Raw genomic sequence first — 16,154 nt, 5'->3', positions numbered from 1 at the left:
CTGGGGCCACGCCAAACCACAAAGCCATCAGGGAGCGGAACTAGCATGTTCCAACAACGAGACATTATTCTAGATGGGGAAACAATGCTTGCACACGTGAAGGAACTTGACTAAGGTTACAGTCTCCTGAGCGGAACTGAGATTTAAGTTCAGTTCTACATGGTTCCAAAGCCTGAGACTGGCCAGGGTGTAGAAAGAAGCCCACGAGTTCTTTCAATGGCCCAGAGGCTCAGGGGTAAGAGACAAGGAGACACAGAAGCTGGCTTCCCGGGGTCCAGGGTGAAGCTTCGCCCACAGGCCTTAGTGGGGCCCCCAGCTCTAAGCCCCAGGCCCAGTCACACTGGTCCAGCGCGCTCCTGCCCGAGGGTCTCCTGAGCCCTCTGCAGGCACAGCGGCTGGGTGTGCAGTCCGTCAGTATTAACAGAAGTCTCCTGTTGTCTCCTCAGGGCCTCCGTGTGCTCACACCCAACATCTACGGAAAAGAACTTGGGTTTGCAGGGTCCCGCTCCCAGCACCCTGTGAGTGAGAGCCGGCCACGAGGCAACCAGCCTGGGAGGTGGTGACTTTCCAGACTGAGCGAGGGATGGGGTGAGGGGTCAGGCTGGGAGACCTTGGCCCACTGTGGCCGCTGCAGGTAGCCTCCAGCTGAAGCCTGCACAGGAGGCTCAGAAGGAAACAGGCTGGGGCCACAGTGACTCCGTGGAGTCCTAACAAAGCAGGCATCTGAGGTAACCGGCTGCTTGTCAGGGAGAGGAAAAGCCCCAGTTTCGTTACTGTGTTTAGGAAGGGCAGAGAAGCCAAGTCACCAGCAAGAGCCCTTGCTCTGCGAATCCCAAGGCTGGGCTGTGTGGGGAGCATGTGCTGAGGGCAACTGGGGGCAGAGGGTGGGACTGTTGCTAAAGCAGCAAGAAACTTGGAGTTCATCGACACGCACTCCAAGTCCAGAAGTTGCCTGATTAAGCCCTTTTATGCACCCCCGTGATCTCCGGTTGCCACTGCCTATTTCTGATTTCTCCCCTTTCACAGCTGCTCTGGTATTTCACGTTAAGCCCATGCCAACCCCAGTGTCAAAAAGTCAGGGGAAGGGGACACACTTGGGCACCAGCCCCTGCCTCTGGGGCCCCCAGAAGGAAAGAGGCCAGTCTTCCAGGGCTGCCTGGATGGTGCTGGCTTGTTTATTCATTCAACAGATATTGAAGGAGCCAGGGAGGGCTCAGGGGCTAGTGTGGGACAGTCCATATGCGTCCTGTCCTCATGGAGCTTCCAGTCGAAATACAAAGGCACGGGGGTGACAAATGCCATGACAGAAATTACAGGTGCCATGAGAGGGAGCAGAGAACAAAAGAAGAAACAGCCTGGCCATTAAAAACACAGCAAGAGGGGCTTCCCTGATGGCCCAGTGGCTGACTCCACGCGCCCAATGCAGGAGGCCTGGATTCAATCCCTGCTCAGAGAACTAAGATCCCACATGCAGCAACAAGACTGAAGATCCCATGTGCCATGCCACAACTCAGACCTGGTGTTCAGTCGCATCTGACTCTTTGCCACCCCATGGACTGCAGCCCGCCAGGCCCATCTGTCCATGGGATTCTCCATGCAAGAATACTGGAGTGGCCTGCCATGCCGTCCTCCAGGGGATCTTACCAATCTGGATCAAATCTAGGTCTCCCACATTGCAGGTGGATTCTTTACCATATGAGCCACCAGGGAAGCCCAAGACCCGGCGCAGCCAAATAAATAAATATTAAATACACGAACACGGCAAGAAGGCCAGTGAAATGGGGGAGAGTCTTGGAGAGGAAAGTACGAGGGGCCCAGTTACAATGGGCTTTGAAAGGATTAGGATTTATTATGAATCTAATGGGCAGCTTTAAGCAAGGGATGTGTCATGACCTGATTTATATTTTTAAATGGGCCCTCGGAGCAAATTTTTTAAAACCAACAGTACCAAGAGTTGAGAGAGGATGCAGCGTATCAGGAACACTCAGTCACCACTGGTGAGAAAATAAATTGGTACAATGCTTGGAAGGCTAATCTGGCATTACTTAAAAAACATGGTCGTGAATAGTATTTTTTTTTTTTTTTGAAGAAAAATTTAAAAACATCTTTCTCACAGAAAATATGGCATGGGAACACGATGAGAGATTAGAAAGTTCCCCCATTTGTCCTGGGCTAATTTATTTTGTGATGTCCCGTGTGAGAAGACATTCTGAGCAACTGTAGTCTTCCTCTGGTTTGGGTGGAAATGAAGTTTCTCACCCAAAGACTGGATATTTGGAATCAATGAATTATAAAACTGATGAGTCCAGCCTGCTTGTCCTGTGAAGCTGATTTAAAAGCTTAAGCTCATGGACTTCCCTGGTGGTCCAGTAGTTAAGACTCTGCCTTCCAATGCAGGGGGTGTAGGGATCCCTGGTTGGGGAGCTGAGATCCCATATGCTTCGAGGTCAAAAAAACCAAAACATAAAACAGACAAAATATTGTCACAAATTCAATAAAGACTTTAAAAATGGTCCACATCAAGAAATAAATAAATAAAGCTTAAGGTGAACCCTGACAACTGTTTTGTTTTCCCCTAAAATCCTGCCCCTACTTGGGACAGTCTGTCTCTTCCAGTGAGGTTTAATTCACAAACAATAAGATGCAGACGCCTTTCAATGTAGAGCTTGATGCCTGTTGACCCATGTGTGCGTGTGTGTAAGCGCCCAGAATAAGATACAGAGCATTTCCACACACACCCATCCCCTCCCCGCCCAGGGAGCTCTCCTGTGCCCCTTCCTGGTCATCATTCGCTGCTCTACCCTTCTGCTGAGTCCTGCCATCATACACTAGGTTTACTTGATTCTTGAACTTCATATAAACACTCCTGCCTGGCTGGCTTCTTTTGCTCAACACAGTGTTTTAGAGATTCATCCATGTTGTATGTATCAGTAGTTTATTCTTATCCATGTTTGGACAGTGAGTTGTTTTCAATTTTTGGTTGCTATGAGTAAAACTGCCCTGACCTTTCTGCACAAGTCCTTTTGTGGACACATACTCTCACTTCTCTGGGGTAAACACCTGGGAGTGGAATTACAGGGTCATAGGGTACATACACCAGCATGTTTAACCTTACCAGAAATGATCAAATAGTTTTCCAGAGTGGCTGTAGCATACGATTCCACCAGTAATGAATGAGAGTATCATTTGTTTCATGGCCTGAGTATCTTCTGTCTTTTAAATTTTAGTTATCCTTGTGGGTGTGTAGTAAACTCTGGTATTTCTACAACCAGATACACATGAACATATGTACCAAGAGACATACATGAATGCTTAAGGCAGCACTGGCTAATAGCTGGACACTGCCAACAACCCAAATGCCCATCAGAATAGGATGGATAAATTGTGGTCCATTCATGTCATATGGTAAACATGAATGAACTCCAGTTTCAGAAATAAACAGGGAAGAATATGACCAAAAGACTATTATGCTGAGCAAAATGAATAAGTCAGGGATACTTATAGTGTGAATTCGTGAAAAGTTCAGAAGTATGTAACACTAAGCAGTAAGTTGTTTAAGCCTCTATACAAAGATGATAAAACAGCAGATAAAATCAGGGAAACACTGTAAAATTCAGGGAGTTTCCCTGGAGAGGAAGAAGACAGGTAAGATAAGAAGGGCCTAAAAGAAAAAAGAAGAAGAAGAAGGGCCTATCGGGACTTTAGAAGTACTAGGAAATGTATTATTCTTTAATCCAGGTAGGACGAACAGAGTATTTTAAATTTTTATTCTTTAAGGAATTTATATGATACATACTATTCTGAATGTGTGATGCATTTCATTATAAAAGCTAATTTTTTTTTTTTTTTTTTTTGTAGGTTAAAACATTTTTTGCTAAGGGACTACTCTGGTTGCTGCATAAGACTAGCAGGGGACCAGAGAGGAGCTACTCCAATATCCAAGGCAATGGAGGTGGTGAGTGGCTGGATGTATTCTGAAGGATTTAACTGATGGGATAGATGGAGGGTGGTGGGGGTGCCATTCATTCATACAGAAAGTCAGGAAAGAAATGGATTTGGGTGAGAGAAAAGGAAAAAAAACCAACAAGAGTTCTGTTTGCTGCTGCTGCTAAGTCACTTCAGTCGCGTCTGACTCTGTGCGACCCCATAGACAGCAGCCCACCAGGCTCCGCTGTCCCTGGGATTCTCCCAGGCAAGAATGCTGGAGTGGGTTGCCATTTCCTTCTCCAATGCATGAAAGTGAAAAGTGAAAGTGAAGTCGCTCAGTCGTGTCCGACTCTTCGTGACCCCATGGACTGCAGCCCACCAGGCTCCTCCGTCCATGGGATTTTCCAGGCAATAGTACTGAGTGGGGTGCCATCGCCTTCTCCGAGAGTTCTGTTTACGACAGGTTAAATCTGAGATGCCCTTTAAATATCCGTGTGGAAATAGCAACAGGCAGCAGGACGCAGATGTCTGAAGCTCATGGATGAGGTCAGAGCTGAAGTGATACAGCGAGAGTCATCAGAGCATAGTTCATTTTTAAAACTATAGGACCAGAAGACATTATCGAGGGAAGGCCTGACACAGATGAGAGAAGGCTGTTGGCAGTGACCTTCACAATGGCTGATCCAGAGTATGGAGGGGGTGAACACCTGACCAGGTGAGAAACGGCCAACATGCAGGGGAAAAGATGCAGCATCATTAGCTATCAGGGAAATACATCTCAAAACCACAATCAGGGCCTCCCTGGTGGCTCAGCAGTGAAGAGTCCACCTGCCATTGCAGGAGACATGGGTTCCATCCCTGGGCCAGGAAGATTCCACATGCCATGGAGCAGCTAAACCCACGTACCAGAACTACTAAGCCTGTGCTCTGGGGCCCAGGAGCTGTGACTACTGAGCCCATGTGCCACAATTACTGAAACCCGGAACCTAGAGCCCGTGCTCTGCAATAAGAGGAGCCTGTGCACTGCAACTAGAGAGCAGACCCTGCTCTTTGCAATTAGAGAACAGCCCTTGCAACAACAAAGACCCAGCACAGCCAATAAATAAGTAAAAATTAAAAAAAAAATTTTTTTAAGTAAAATGGTTTAAAAAAATCCCACCAGATACCACCCACTAGGTGGCTATAATCAAAAAAGGCAGATAATAACAAGTGTTAGTGAAGATATGGAGAAACTGTAACTTTCATACATTGCTGGCAAGAATGTGAAATGGTGCCGCCCGTTTGGAAAACAGTCTGGCAGTCAAAAGGTTAAATGCAGAGTTACCATATGACTCAGCAATTCTAATCTTAGGTCTATAATCCAAGAGAAATGAAAATATATATCCACATAAAAACACATACACAAATGATTATAGAAAGAACTCAAGGTTCCATCAACTGATGAATAAACAAAATGTCCAATATCCATACAATGGAATCTTAGCCATACAAACAAAGCACTGATACAGGCTACATGCAAGAACCTTGAAAACATGGTGCTAAGTGAAAAAAGCCCAACACAAAAGCCCATCTATGATGTGATTCCTTTACGGGAAATGTCCAGAATAAAGGTGATTAGTGATTGCCTAGGGTTGGGGGTTAGAGGAGGTGCAGAGTGACTGCGGAACGGGATGATGAAATGTTCTAAAATGGTTTGTGGCCTAAAATTGCACAACCATGTGACTAGACTAAAATCAACTCACTTGTACACTTGAAATGGGTGAACTTTATATGAGTTACATCTCAATAAAGGTGTTACCAAAAACTGGGCATGGGGTAAAGTGGAATGCGAGATATAGAATACTTGTATGCTGGTGGGGATGGTTCAGTAGGGGGAGAAGCTAATGCTGCAGGAAAAAGAGGTTAATGGAAAAGCAAAGTCCTGAGCAGCAGGAACAGGGCATCAGGTGGGGGAGCCAGTCCCACATGGACAGGGCTTACTAGGCTAGCAGGAGGTGAAGCGGGGCCCGGGCTCAGGCACGGGGAATGATGCACCTTTAGAGTTGCAGTTGGAGATTTACAGGGATAGATGAGAAGCAATCCTCTGAGAGAGGAGAGAAACGGGGATTTGGTGGGAGGCAAGGCAATGCTACGGTCATCCAAGAAGGCTGTGGTCGCAAGCTAGCAAATCTGGTGATACCGTTTAATGATAAATGCCCTCTGAAAGGCTTGCTGAACTCAAGATGCTGAGGCTGAACAGAAGAACTGGTGACCAGAATCCAGAAGGTCGAGGGCAGGCTTGAGGAGCTGTTGGTCTCCCCTAGAGCCTTCTACCCAGCAGGGGATGCAAGCCTGAACAACTACACCAATACAAAGAACCAAGGGAAGCCAAAGGAGGCCCTAGCCAGCTTGCAGGTGGAAGAAAGGAAAAGCAGGCATATGGGACTGAGCAGCAAAGCCAGCCCCAAAGGAGAACAGTGGGAACTGGGTTTTGGAGGCGAGTGTGGTTTTAGAGCCAGTCTCTGGTCCGTTCCCAGGAGACAAGCCATCAAATTAACCTAATGAAGCACAGGATAGCACAGCCTCAGACCAGCGCAGCTGAACACAATCTTCTTGGCAGGCAGAGAAAAGAAACGTCAAAATAAGGAGCAGAGGCTGGGGAGAGGGTGGCTGCTTGAAGCTGGAAGGGTTGGAGAGAAGGAAAGAAAATCCCAGCCCGAGACTCTGATAAAGCTCGCTGTTTCCACCCAGACACGCGGCCTAAGGATGTGTCCCAGAGCCTCAACAGAAAGGCATCAAGCCACAGATTAGTACTCACATGTGTGATGCTTTCCGCGTTTCTGAGCATTCACAGGCACAGCCTCTCATTCGGTATTCACAGAAGTCCCAAGACAGCCGAACGAGGTCAGCCAGGCGGTGAGGGACGGAGCTATAATGCCATCCCAGGGCTGATGGCTCCAAGGCCAGGGCTCCCTCCACAGGCTCTCACTGCCTTCCTTACGGAGAGGCTTTTCCCACTTACTGGGGTACAATAATAAAACTGCTCCCTGTGTCCCAGAACCTGGCCACCGAGCAACCCAGCAAACTGCCTGCCTCCTGGGTGTGGCAACAGCAGATGCCTGGGGGGTGGGGGTGGGAATCAGTCAAGATGCGGAGGGAGGGACCCGACAGCCCCCCTTCACACTGAACTGGGGCCCATGTCCTTGATCTGAGAACTGCTGGCTTGACCTCTGCATGCCTGGCTGCCTGAACTCATCCATTGCCACACACTGGCACCAGCCTCTGGCACAGACCCCTCAGTTACCCTAGTGACTCAGGCCCCCTTGCTCCCCAGTTAAAACCCCTCCGGCAGCGTCTGCTTCAGGAGCCCATCTTACTGCAGGACACCTCACTCTGACTGGATGTCCAGTCTATGAGATCTCAGCTCCAGGACTGCTGATGCTGTCCAGAGTTGGCAGCCAGGAAACCAGAAAGCAAGAGCTAATACAGCTCTTCCAGCCTGGCTAAATTTCCAATAAGCCCGGGAGAAATAAACCATCAGTCTTCATTGCAAGAGGATCGAAGGTGCACCCCAAGAAACAGGCTCCAAGGGAGGGATGCTGAGCCCTGGGGCACGGGCAAGCAGCAGGGCAGGGGGACGGGCGTGCAGGGTCTCGGCGCTGCACCACACCTGCCCTTAAATGAGTCCCTGTGTGGGGTGTTGGTGTCCTGCGGCAGGACAGAATCCAGGGTTTTGTTATACGTATATACAGTAGGCAGGAAGCAGTCTGGAAAAACAATACTATCTCAATAGCAAGGCAAACCCAGACAGAAACAATTGAGGAGAGGCCAGAATATAGCACAAGGAAAAAACAAGTTATTTAAAGAACAGAACCACTTGTATGACAAAGGCCAGGGTGGTTCCTGTTCAGCCCGTGCCCACTGACCACTCTCTCCAGGCTTCAGACCACTCGTTATTTGCGTTTTATCTGGTGGTTGTTTAACACACGAGTATAACCCTTTACCCTGATGCATCTGGGCTCGTGTTACTCTTTCTCTTTACTAGTTTTCCTTTAGTTCTTTTTCCTTTTCCTGCCTTGTTGGATTGACACATTATCCCTACTCCCACCACTTCTTTTCCTCCTGGGTTGGAAATTATATCCCTCTTCTTTCCTCTTTTAGTGGCTACCTTAAATTGCTGGCATAATATACTTTCCTAACGAGGTCTAAGGTTTTCAGTAGTACTGTTCTATTTAACAAGGCAGAAACCTGATGTGATTTAAGAATGGTATTCCCTTTCTTACTCTACCTTACTCTTCCTTGCTAATGTGGTCAACAATTTTAGTTTTCCTTCTTTAAAATTAAAAAAACAAACTAGACACAGAATCGCTGTTTGTGTGTTTTGCCATCTGTGGCCGACACTGTTGGTTGCCTACCAGCAGCCACTCCCCCTTCTTTCCTGCCAACAGAGTCCCGATTTGGCTCAGGCGGCAAAGAACCCAGTCCCAGAAGACGAGGCAAGCCTGGACAGGCAACCACAGTAAGCCTGTTCCCTTTTACCAGGAACTGGTGTCGGGGTGAACCAGCTCTGGCCAATGAGACATAAGGAGGTATCTGCTGGGGCCTTCTTGGAAAGATTCTTCTTCCCAAAAAAGAGGCACATTAGAAAGCTTCCTTTTTCTTAGCATCCCCCTGCTTGGGAAGTTATAGGGTGATGATATGCTATCCGGAGCTGTAGCAGCCCTCTCTCAGCCATGAGGAGAAAGATCTTACACCCTTAAGGTGGCAGAGCAGAACAATGGGATGACCCAGGGTTTTTCATATCAGTATTAGATGACTGCCCCAACCCTGGAACTCCCTAACTCCACACTTCTCATCATAAGCTTAGTAAATATTTTCTGGAGTTTAAGTCACTGTGGGTGACTGAATTATCTAAATATATATTCCATAGTTAAATGTATCAACATACTATGTCAATTTCTGCACTCAAAGTTGGTGCTAGCAATCTTCTCCGAGTTTTCTTCTTACTAAAGTATACCTTTGGTAGTTCTTTTAGTCACGATCTACAGCTGATAAAACTGTCTTAGCTGGGGAGGGAGATGGGAGGGAGGTTCAAAAGGGAGGGGATATATGTACACCTATGGCTGGTTCATGTTGAAGTTTGATAGAAAATGACAAAATTCTGTAAAGCAATTATCCTTCAATTAAAAAATAAATTCTTAAAAACTGTCTTAGCAGGTCCAGAAATATCTTTATTTCACCTCACTCTTGAATGAGAGCTGAATATAGAATTATAGCTTCCTTAAGACAGTCTTCTATCACCTCTTGCATTTAATGTTGATGAAATGTTGTCTGTCTGTCTAATTGTCATTTCTCTGATTTCTTTTATTTCTCTGGTAGTCCCCTCACCTGGTAGCTTTCAATATTTTCCCTTTGTTTCTTTTTTTTTGGCTGCACCACGCAGCTTGCAGGATCTTAAGTTGCCCAACCAGGAATTGAACCCGTGTCGCCTACAGTGGGAGTGTGGATCCTAACCACAGGACCGCCAGTGAATTCTCATATTTTCCTTTTATTCTTTTTTGGGGGAGAGGGTAATAAGTTACTCTACTCCCTTTATTCTTATCTGCAGTTTCACTGTATTACATGTAGGTATTTATTCTGTTTGGTTGGAGAAGGAAATGGCAACCCACTCCAGTGTTCTTGCCTGGAGAGTCCTGTGGACAGGGGAGCCTGGTAGGCTGCTATCTATGCGGTCGCACAGTCAGACATGACTGGAGCGACTTAGCATGCATGCATGCCTTGGAGAAAGAAGTGGCAACCCACTCCAGTGTTCTTGCCTGGAGAGTCTCGTGGACAGGGGAGCCTGGTGGGCTGCCGTCTATGCGGTTGCACAGAGTCGGACACGACTGAAGCAACTTAGCAGCAGCAGCATTCTGTTTGGTATTCATGCTGTTACTTCAATTTTGGAATTCTCAGTCATTATCACTTCAAATGTTTTTCTGCCATTTCCTTGATTCGTATCTGGAATTCCTACTAGACTTGTACTAAAGCCTGTCACTCTCTTCTCCATGTCTATCCTGCATTCTAAATTAATTCCTCAGCATGAGTGTCCAATTCATGATTTCTATGTGTCCAGGCTATAGTTATCCACCATCTCAAGTTCTAATTACACTATTTTTCAATGCTAGAATTTTTAAAAATTTTCATATTCACCTATTGTTTTATGACTCCCCTTTCTTTTCTTTAATGCGTTTCTGTTGCCCTAATCTCTTTGACGATCTTTATAAAGTTATTTTCTGATTACTCTGTTATTTTCATTTCTAGGGTAAAATTTTCTTTGTTTCTGTTCTTTTTTCATATTAGTTTTCCTCACGTTTGTTTTAGAGGCTGACCCAAACATGGCCACCATCTTTGTGATGTTTTAAAATTTTTATTTATTATTTTGGCTGCACAGCATGCAGGATCTTAATTCCCTGAACAGGGATTGAACCTGTGCCTCCTACAGTGGAAGTGTAGACTCCTAACCACTGGACCACCAGGGAATTCCCTCCTCACGTTTCTGAGTATACAAGTTCATCCCTCCACCATCTAGGGGTTTTCACCTTTGCCTCCCCACGTCCTTTGGGTCTCCTGGTCTAGAATTACATCTTGCAGCACTAGCTCAGCTTAGATCCAGGCTGACACTGGGGTGTGCCTAGGTAAGCATCTTCGTGATAAGCCATAGCCCCAGGGAACGGGTGACACCACCCGTTTCCCAGCCCCCGGGTTCCAGCAGTGTGCCCAGCTCTGATTCCATGCTTTGTGTTGAGCACGTCAGAGCTGTTACCCCAGATTTCCAGTCGCTTCTGCCTACATCCAGACTCAGACCAGCAGGGCTGCAGCTTCTGCCCTGCTTTCCCCTGTGTGTTCTTGGTCCACTTCTCATTACAGGGATGTTTATCATTTTATGTGGGGAGGGAGGGGGAGTAGTTCATGGCTATGTTTTCAGCATTTTGTCTTTTTTATGTATCACTGCTATGTGTTTAGAGTACACATTTACAGTGCCATCTTGACTGGATGAGCTGGATTAAATTATTCGTACCAAGGAACTAGGACTCCCTGCCGTTACCAGTCTCCCAAGAAGGCATATCAAGCCATCTCTAATGGGATTCACAGAACTCCAGCCAGGACACTGAGGGAAGTTGACTGAGACAGCCTGGGGTAAGCTGATCGAAAGCTCCAGTTAAAACTGCTCTCCCATCCCCACCCCGTTTTCTCCCCAGTCCACCGTGGGCTGGCTGAAGGAGTGGGCAGACACGCAGTCCCATGCCTTCAGCCCCTCTTCCACACCACTTCAGCATCTCCCAGTCTTTTACCCCGCCAGGGAAACTGGCATACTGGCCACATGGATACTCTTGATGAAAGGCCCATCTGACTCCCTTCAAGACCCCAGCCCCCTGCAGCAGGCCCAGCCTTTAGTCTCAATTACATCAGGACAGCAGTGAATTCAGGAGCCAAATTCTAGTCTGGGCTATCATCAGGCAGCTAGACACTTTTTCTTTCCAGGTCAAGGTTCTTGAACAATCAGAGGAAGGCTCTCCCATGACCCCCTCTCCTTCCTCTGTGATTATTTCCTGTTTGTTTCCTGCTACCTTCACTTTGACTTCCAAGCCACTGTGACCTACCTTCTTCACTCAGACCCTTCCACTGCTTGTTTTTTCCAGCAGCTAATGGACTCTGAAGGTTCCGCCCTCAGCTCTTTTCCTCTTTGCCTCTCTATGCGCCCCTTCCAAATAGGAGCCTGCCCTCCTACCCTAGACTCCAGACCTACATTCTCAATCGCCTCTTTAGCCGTGTGGCATTTCAGACGTAAACACATCACCTTTCTGCATTCAAAAGCATGTGAGATGGAGACACAGCACTCTCATTCACACGGCCAAGGTCAGGCTCACAGAGCATCCAGAGACTCCCTAAACCAGGCCACCCTCCCAAGCCTCATTTCTCATCATGCCCATTCCTCTAGGGTTATGAGCTAATTTGGACCATAGGCCAAATCTAGCCCACATTTATTAAGATCCTACACAAAACCTAAAAAGACACGGACATGTTATTTAATTCATTATCTAGCATTGGCCTTTGAATGGCAGGCATCAAAAAATACTTGTCCATAGAGGGGAGAGATAATTTCAAAGTTTAGGATTAATATATACACACTACTATGCATAAAACAGAGAATCAACAAGGATTACCACGTAGCACAGGGATCTCTACTCAATATTCTATGATAACCTATACAAGATAAGAGTTTTTGAAAAAGAAGGGATATATGTATAACAAAAACACTTTGCCCTACACCTGAAACTAACACAACATTGTAAATCAACTAGACTCCAATATAAAATAAAAAAAATTTTAAATTTGTTCAACTGAATATTGTCTCTCTATACAACCCCAGGGTTGTAAGAAGCAGAAAGGGTAATGAAAAATGCTTTGAAACCACTTTCATAAATCATTGTGTAAACGTGCAAAGGGAAATGATAATCAGCCCCCACTCTTTCAGCTGTGACATTCAAGCTTTCTGTGACTTCTTGCAGATCACCAGGAAACATGAGACCTCAGGTACAAACCAGATTTCACAAGTCAGAGGCAAGGAGAAAGTGAGTGTATAAAAGCTAAGGGGGCTGCCTGGGTGGTAGGAATGGTCGAGGCAGCCCACTCCTCAGTTTCCATCAGCAGAGACAGCGGCTAGGACGCGCCTCTCTGGTCCGCCCCCAAGCACCACAGGCTGCTGGCTAAGTTCTCTCGAGCTGGGACTTGTCAGATCTCACGACTGCCCACCCCACCTCAGGGTCCTTCCCAGTCAAGCCTTCCAAAATGGGGGGGGCGGGGGGGGAGGCACCTAAAAAGCTTGGCTTCAGATTCTGGTTTGGCCACCTGTCGGCTATGAACCATTTAACCTTTCTGATGCGTGCCCTTTTCTGTAACATGGAGATACCGCGTATCTTGCAGAGTTTCTGTAAGGAGAGCCAGAAAACTTCTGGCTCAGTGCCTGTGCTCCCAGGCTGGGCAGGTGGGGGGGGGGGGGGGCACGGTTCGGTCAGCCCCAGGCTCAGCGTGACCCTGGAGAGGCATCGCGGGTTCCTCAGAGCCCTCAGCCCCACCCCAGCCCCCACCTCCCAGGCCGGATGGCCAAGGTCTTGCTCCAGAACTCCCTTCTGTGCCCAAGCAAAGGCACTGCCTGCCCAACCTCCGACCCCCACAGTGGCAGCTTCCGGGGGGGCGGGGTGGGCAGCAGAGGCCTGAGGTCTCAGAGCCAGTCTGCCCCATGGACCTTCACCCCCAGGCCGTGCAGTAAGGAATGCTGTGTCCATTCTGCAGCAGAGCCTGTGGGTCATGGAGCCTGTCACCTGGTGCCTGACTTCATCACACATTCAGAACACAAGCCTGCCCTGAGCTGGTCCCTTTTTTTTTCCAGCCATGCTGTGTGGAATGTGGGATCTTAGTTTCCCCAACCAGGGATCAAATCCGTACCCACTGCATTGGAAGCTTGGGGTCTTAACCACTAGACCGCCAGGGAAGTCCCTAAGCTGGTTCTAAACAGCTCACCAAGGTCCATCCCTTACTTGGCCACCTCTGTGACTCTCTAGACACACATTGGCAGCAAGATTCTAAAAAAGACAAAGTTAATAAGAGGGTTTCTTCACAGAGCTGAAAGCCTCTGACATTAAGAGAAGCAGGAGGTGGACTTCCCCAACAGTTCAGTGTCAAGACAGCGCTGCCAACGCGGGAGGCATGGGTTTCATCCCTGGTTGAGGAAGATCCTGAATGCTGTGTGGCAGTCTCCCCCACCAAAGAAAAAGAGAGAAAGAGGCAGGACACAGGCAGGAGACCCTGAAGGTAAGAGACTGGGAAAGAGATCTTTGAGGACTTCAGGAGGCAGAGGGAGTGGGATGAGTAAATGGATAAACGGTGGCCTGGGGCAAGTCAGAGGAGTCTGGAGGACCTGCAGTCTAGACCTTATTGCCCAACTCTGCCTCCCAAGGGCAATTAAACGTGACCGCACCACCTACCAGGGCTAGGGGACAAGGGTGCTTCGAGTCTGTTCTGATTGCCTTTAAAGATAAGGTTCAAAGCACCAGGTGGCTCAGCTATTCATCACAGTTTACGATTCAGCCCTCAGTCATACCAGAGATGTAATGAAGAGCCGCAGAGAAGCTGTCGGGCCCTCCTTTACCTTCTGCACCTTGTCTGGGTGTCCAGGGGACGTTTCAGATCTCAAGAGCAAAGCAGAGGATATATTCGTTCAACAAGCAACTCCTACACTCGGGAGCAGCAGGCGGCACAGACAGCCCAGCCCTCCCCTTCCTAGGCGGCCACATCACTGACCCTGTAGCAAAGCTCCTTCTCTGGCCTCGCAGCTCCTGCTCCTTCAAGGAACAGAGCAATGGGAATCCCGTTCTGAGGAGGCTCCACCAGCCCCTCTGGTCCATGTCCACCCAGGGCTCCCTGCTTTTGCCGGCCAGGCTCCCCCTAGGAGAGCTGCCCTTCCAAGGGTACACCAAGGGCAGCCAACCCTAGAGACCAGCTACTGGCCTCACCACTAGAGGATGGAGCTGGGGGCAGCCTACCCCAGAGGACTTGGGGGCATAACTAGAGCAATGCCCACAGCTAGAACAGGCGTGGCGGGCAGAGCCGAGGGCTTCCAGAAGGAAGGGGTGAGTCAGATCCTCAGCTCCCAGACCCTGGGGAGAACAATGTTTCTCATCCAGCTCATGCTCATGAAAGACAGCACTCTGCTCTTCTCAGGAAGATGGATTAATCCAATCCTTCTCAACGCTGGTTCCCCCAAACGCACACACACCCTCTGCCCTGGGGTGGGCAGGCAGGTGTAGGTTTGATAGAGGGTTTAGAAGAGAGGCTCACGGCATTCCATTGCCCCTGCCAGAACTGAGTGAACAGGAAGAGGAGTAGATAGTTTCTCCAGGTAACCAACCTCCATCTCCCCAATGTGTGCACCCACAAGGCAGGGGACCAGCCAGGGAACGCCTGGCCCACTACACCTGGAAAGCTTCCTGGAGCACTCCTGCCAAGGGTGTGCAGACTGAGAAGGAAGCTCCAGGGGCTGGGCGCAAAGGGCAAACGTCTTCTCCCTAATTTCCAACCAGCCCTCTGAGATGGCACCCCAGGAATCCCGCATCTGATCACTGCCGCCCTTACCATCGGGGAAAGGACAGGACTGGTGCTTCTGTTTCCCCGACCACCCTGGTCTGCCCCCTCCCCAGCCTGCACCAGGCATGGGGCTCCAGACGGGGCTCTCCGCCCGGCACCGGAAGCCTGGGGAGGCTGGCCACCTGAAGACACTGATGGAGAAGGCCTGAGCTAGGGTCTACACAAGTCCTGCCAGTGCACACCCAGCGAAGGGAGAAGCTGTGCTTCTAAAAGCTTCCAGGCCACCATCTCCATGACTCCCAATTCCAGCCTGGCCTTTGCCCATGCTCAGAGTTGAAGGATTCAACTTAAAACTCTAGTGTATACCCCTGTATCTTTTGTGGGATAGCGGAGGGAGGAGAGAATGCTGGAAAAGAGGTCCTAACCTAAAGGACCAGCACCGTGACCCTGCAGGAGAGGAGCCCAGGAGGCAGGGTGACTGATGCTTTGTGGGCAAGGCAGGCCGCAGGACTGGGGTCTGTGTCGTCACGGCACATGCACAATTCAGGACTGCAGCCCCTCAGCAACCAGAGGGCAGATGCCAGCTCCTCCTGGGGCCACGCTGGGACAGACCTGGCCCACAGCTCTGATCCGTGGGACCAGCTCCAGCCCCCAGGAATGCTCACAGAGCTCCTGGGATGTGATGGTCCAGAAGCAATGCTTCCAGGAAAACAGCAGCCCCAGTTCCGGGGTTCTCCAGGCCCTCAGCCCAGGGGGGAGTTAAGGAACGCACTCTCCACTCAGGCCAGCATCATACTTGGAAGGTGTGAGTGAGAACAGGGCTGTGTCCTCAGCCCCAGGACTGTGCCAACCTCCTCCCCTTGGTCAGGATACCCTCGGGATACCTTGGTTGGGACCTTTCAATCCTCACAGCCCAGCCAAGCCACCCATGTGGAAAGTCTGCCAAGCCGCTGGAACCAGGCAACATCATGAAAGGGACGGCCAGGGCTGCAGGACAGAGGCCTACTTTGTCGGCTGCAAATTTCTTTAAACGGCTCCAGCCTCGGCAGGGGAGGGTCAGTGGGCTGTAGACAACCTCCTGTATTCTATCCATCCTGCCCCCACATTTCCTTATCAGGTGG

At 49.0% G+C, this 16,154-nt stretch overlaps 1 protein-coding gene and 1 non-coding gene across 4 annotated transcripts in view; both read right to left on the bottom strand.

The window, feature by feature from the left end:
• Positions 1-16,154, bottom strand: part of ST3GAL2 (ST3 beta-galactoside alpha-2,3-sialyltransferase 2) — a 47,451-nt gene that overhangs the window by 16,973 nt on the left and 14,324 nt on the right. The window contains exon 1 of one of the 3 annotated variants that reach the window (XM_025268377.3): positions 6,725-9,610. The exons of the other annotated variants lie outside the window; for them this stretch is intronic. The gene's annotated coding sequence lies outside the window, so the exon portion shown is untranslated. Of the gene's footprint in view, positions 1-6,724; positions 9,611-16,154 lie in introns of those variants that run through there. 3 annotated transcript variants of the gene reach the window in all.
• Positions 10,355-10,427, bottom strand: TRNAG-UCC. The gene has a single exon. It is a non-coding gene; the product is annotated as a tRNA-Gly (tRNA).

This window comes from Bubalus bubalis, chromosome 18 (genome assembly GCF_019923935.1).
Source record: "Bubalus bubalis isolate 160015118507 breed Murrah chromosome 18, NDDB_SH_1, whole genome shotgun sequence".
NCBI lineage: Eukaryota > Metazoa > Chordata > Mammalia > Artiodactyla > Bovidae > Bubalus > Bubalus bubalis.
The sequence above is the reverse complement of the archived record's forward strand: the minus strand, read 5'-3'. Positions and strand labels throughout refer to the sequence as shown.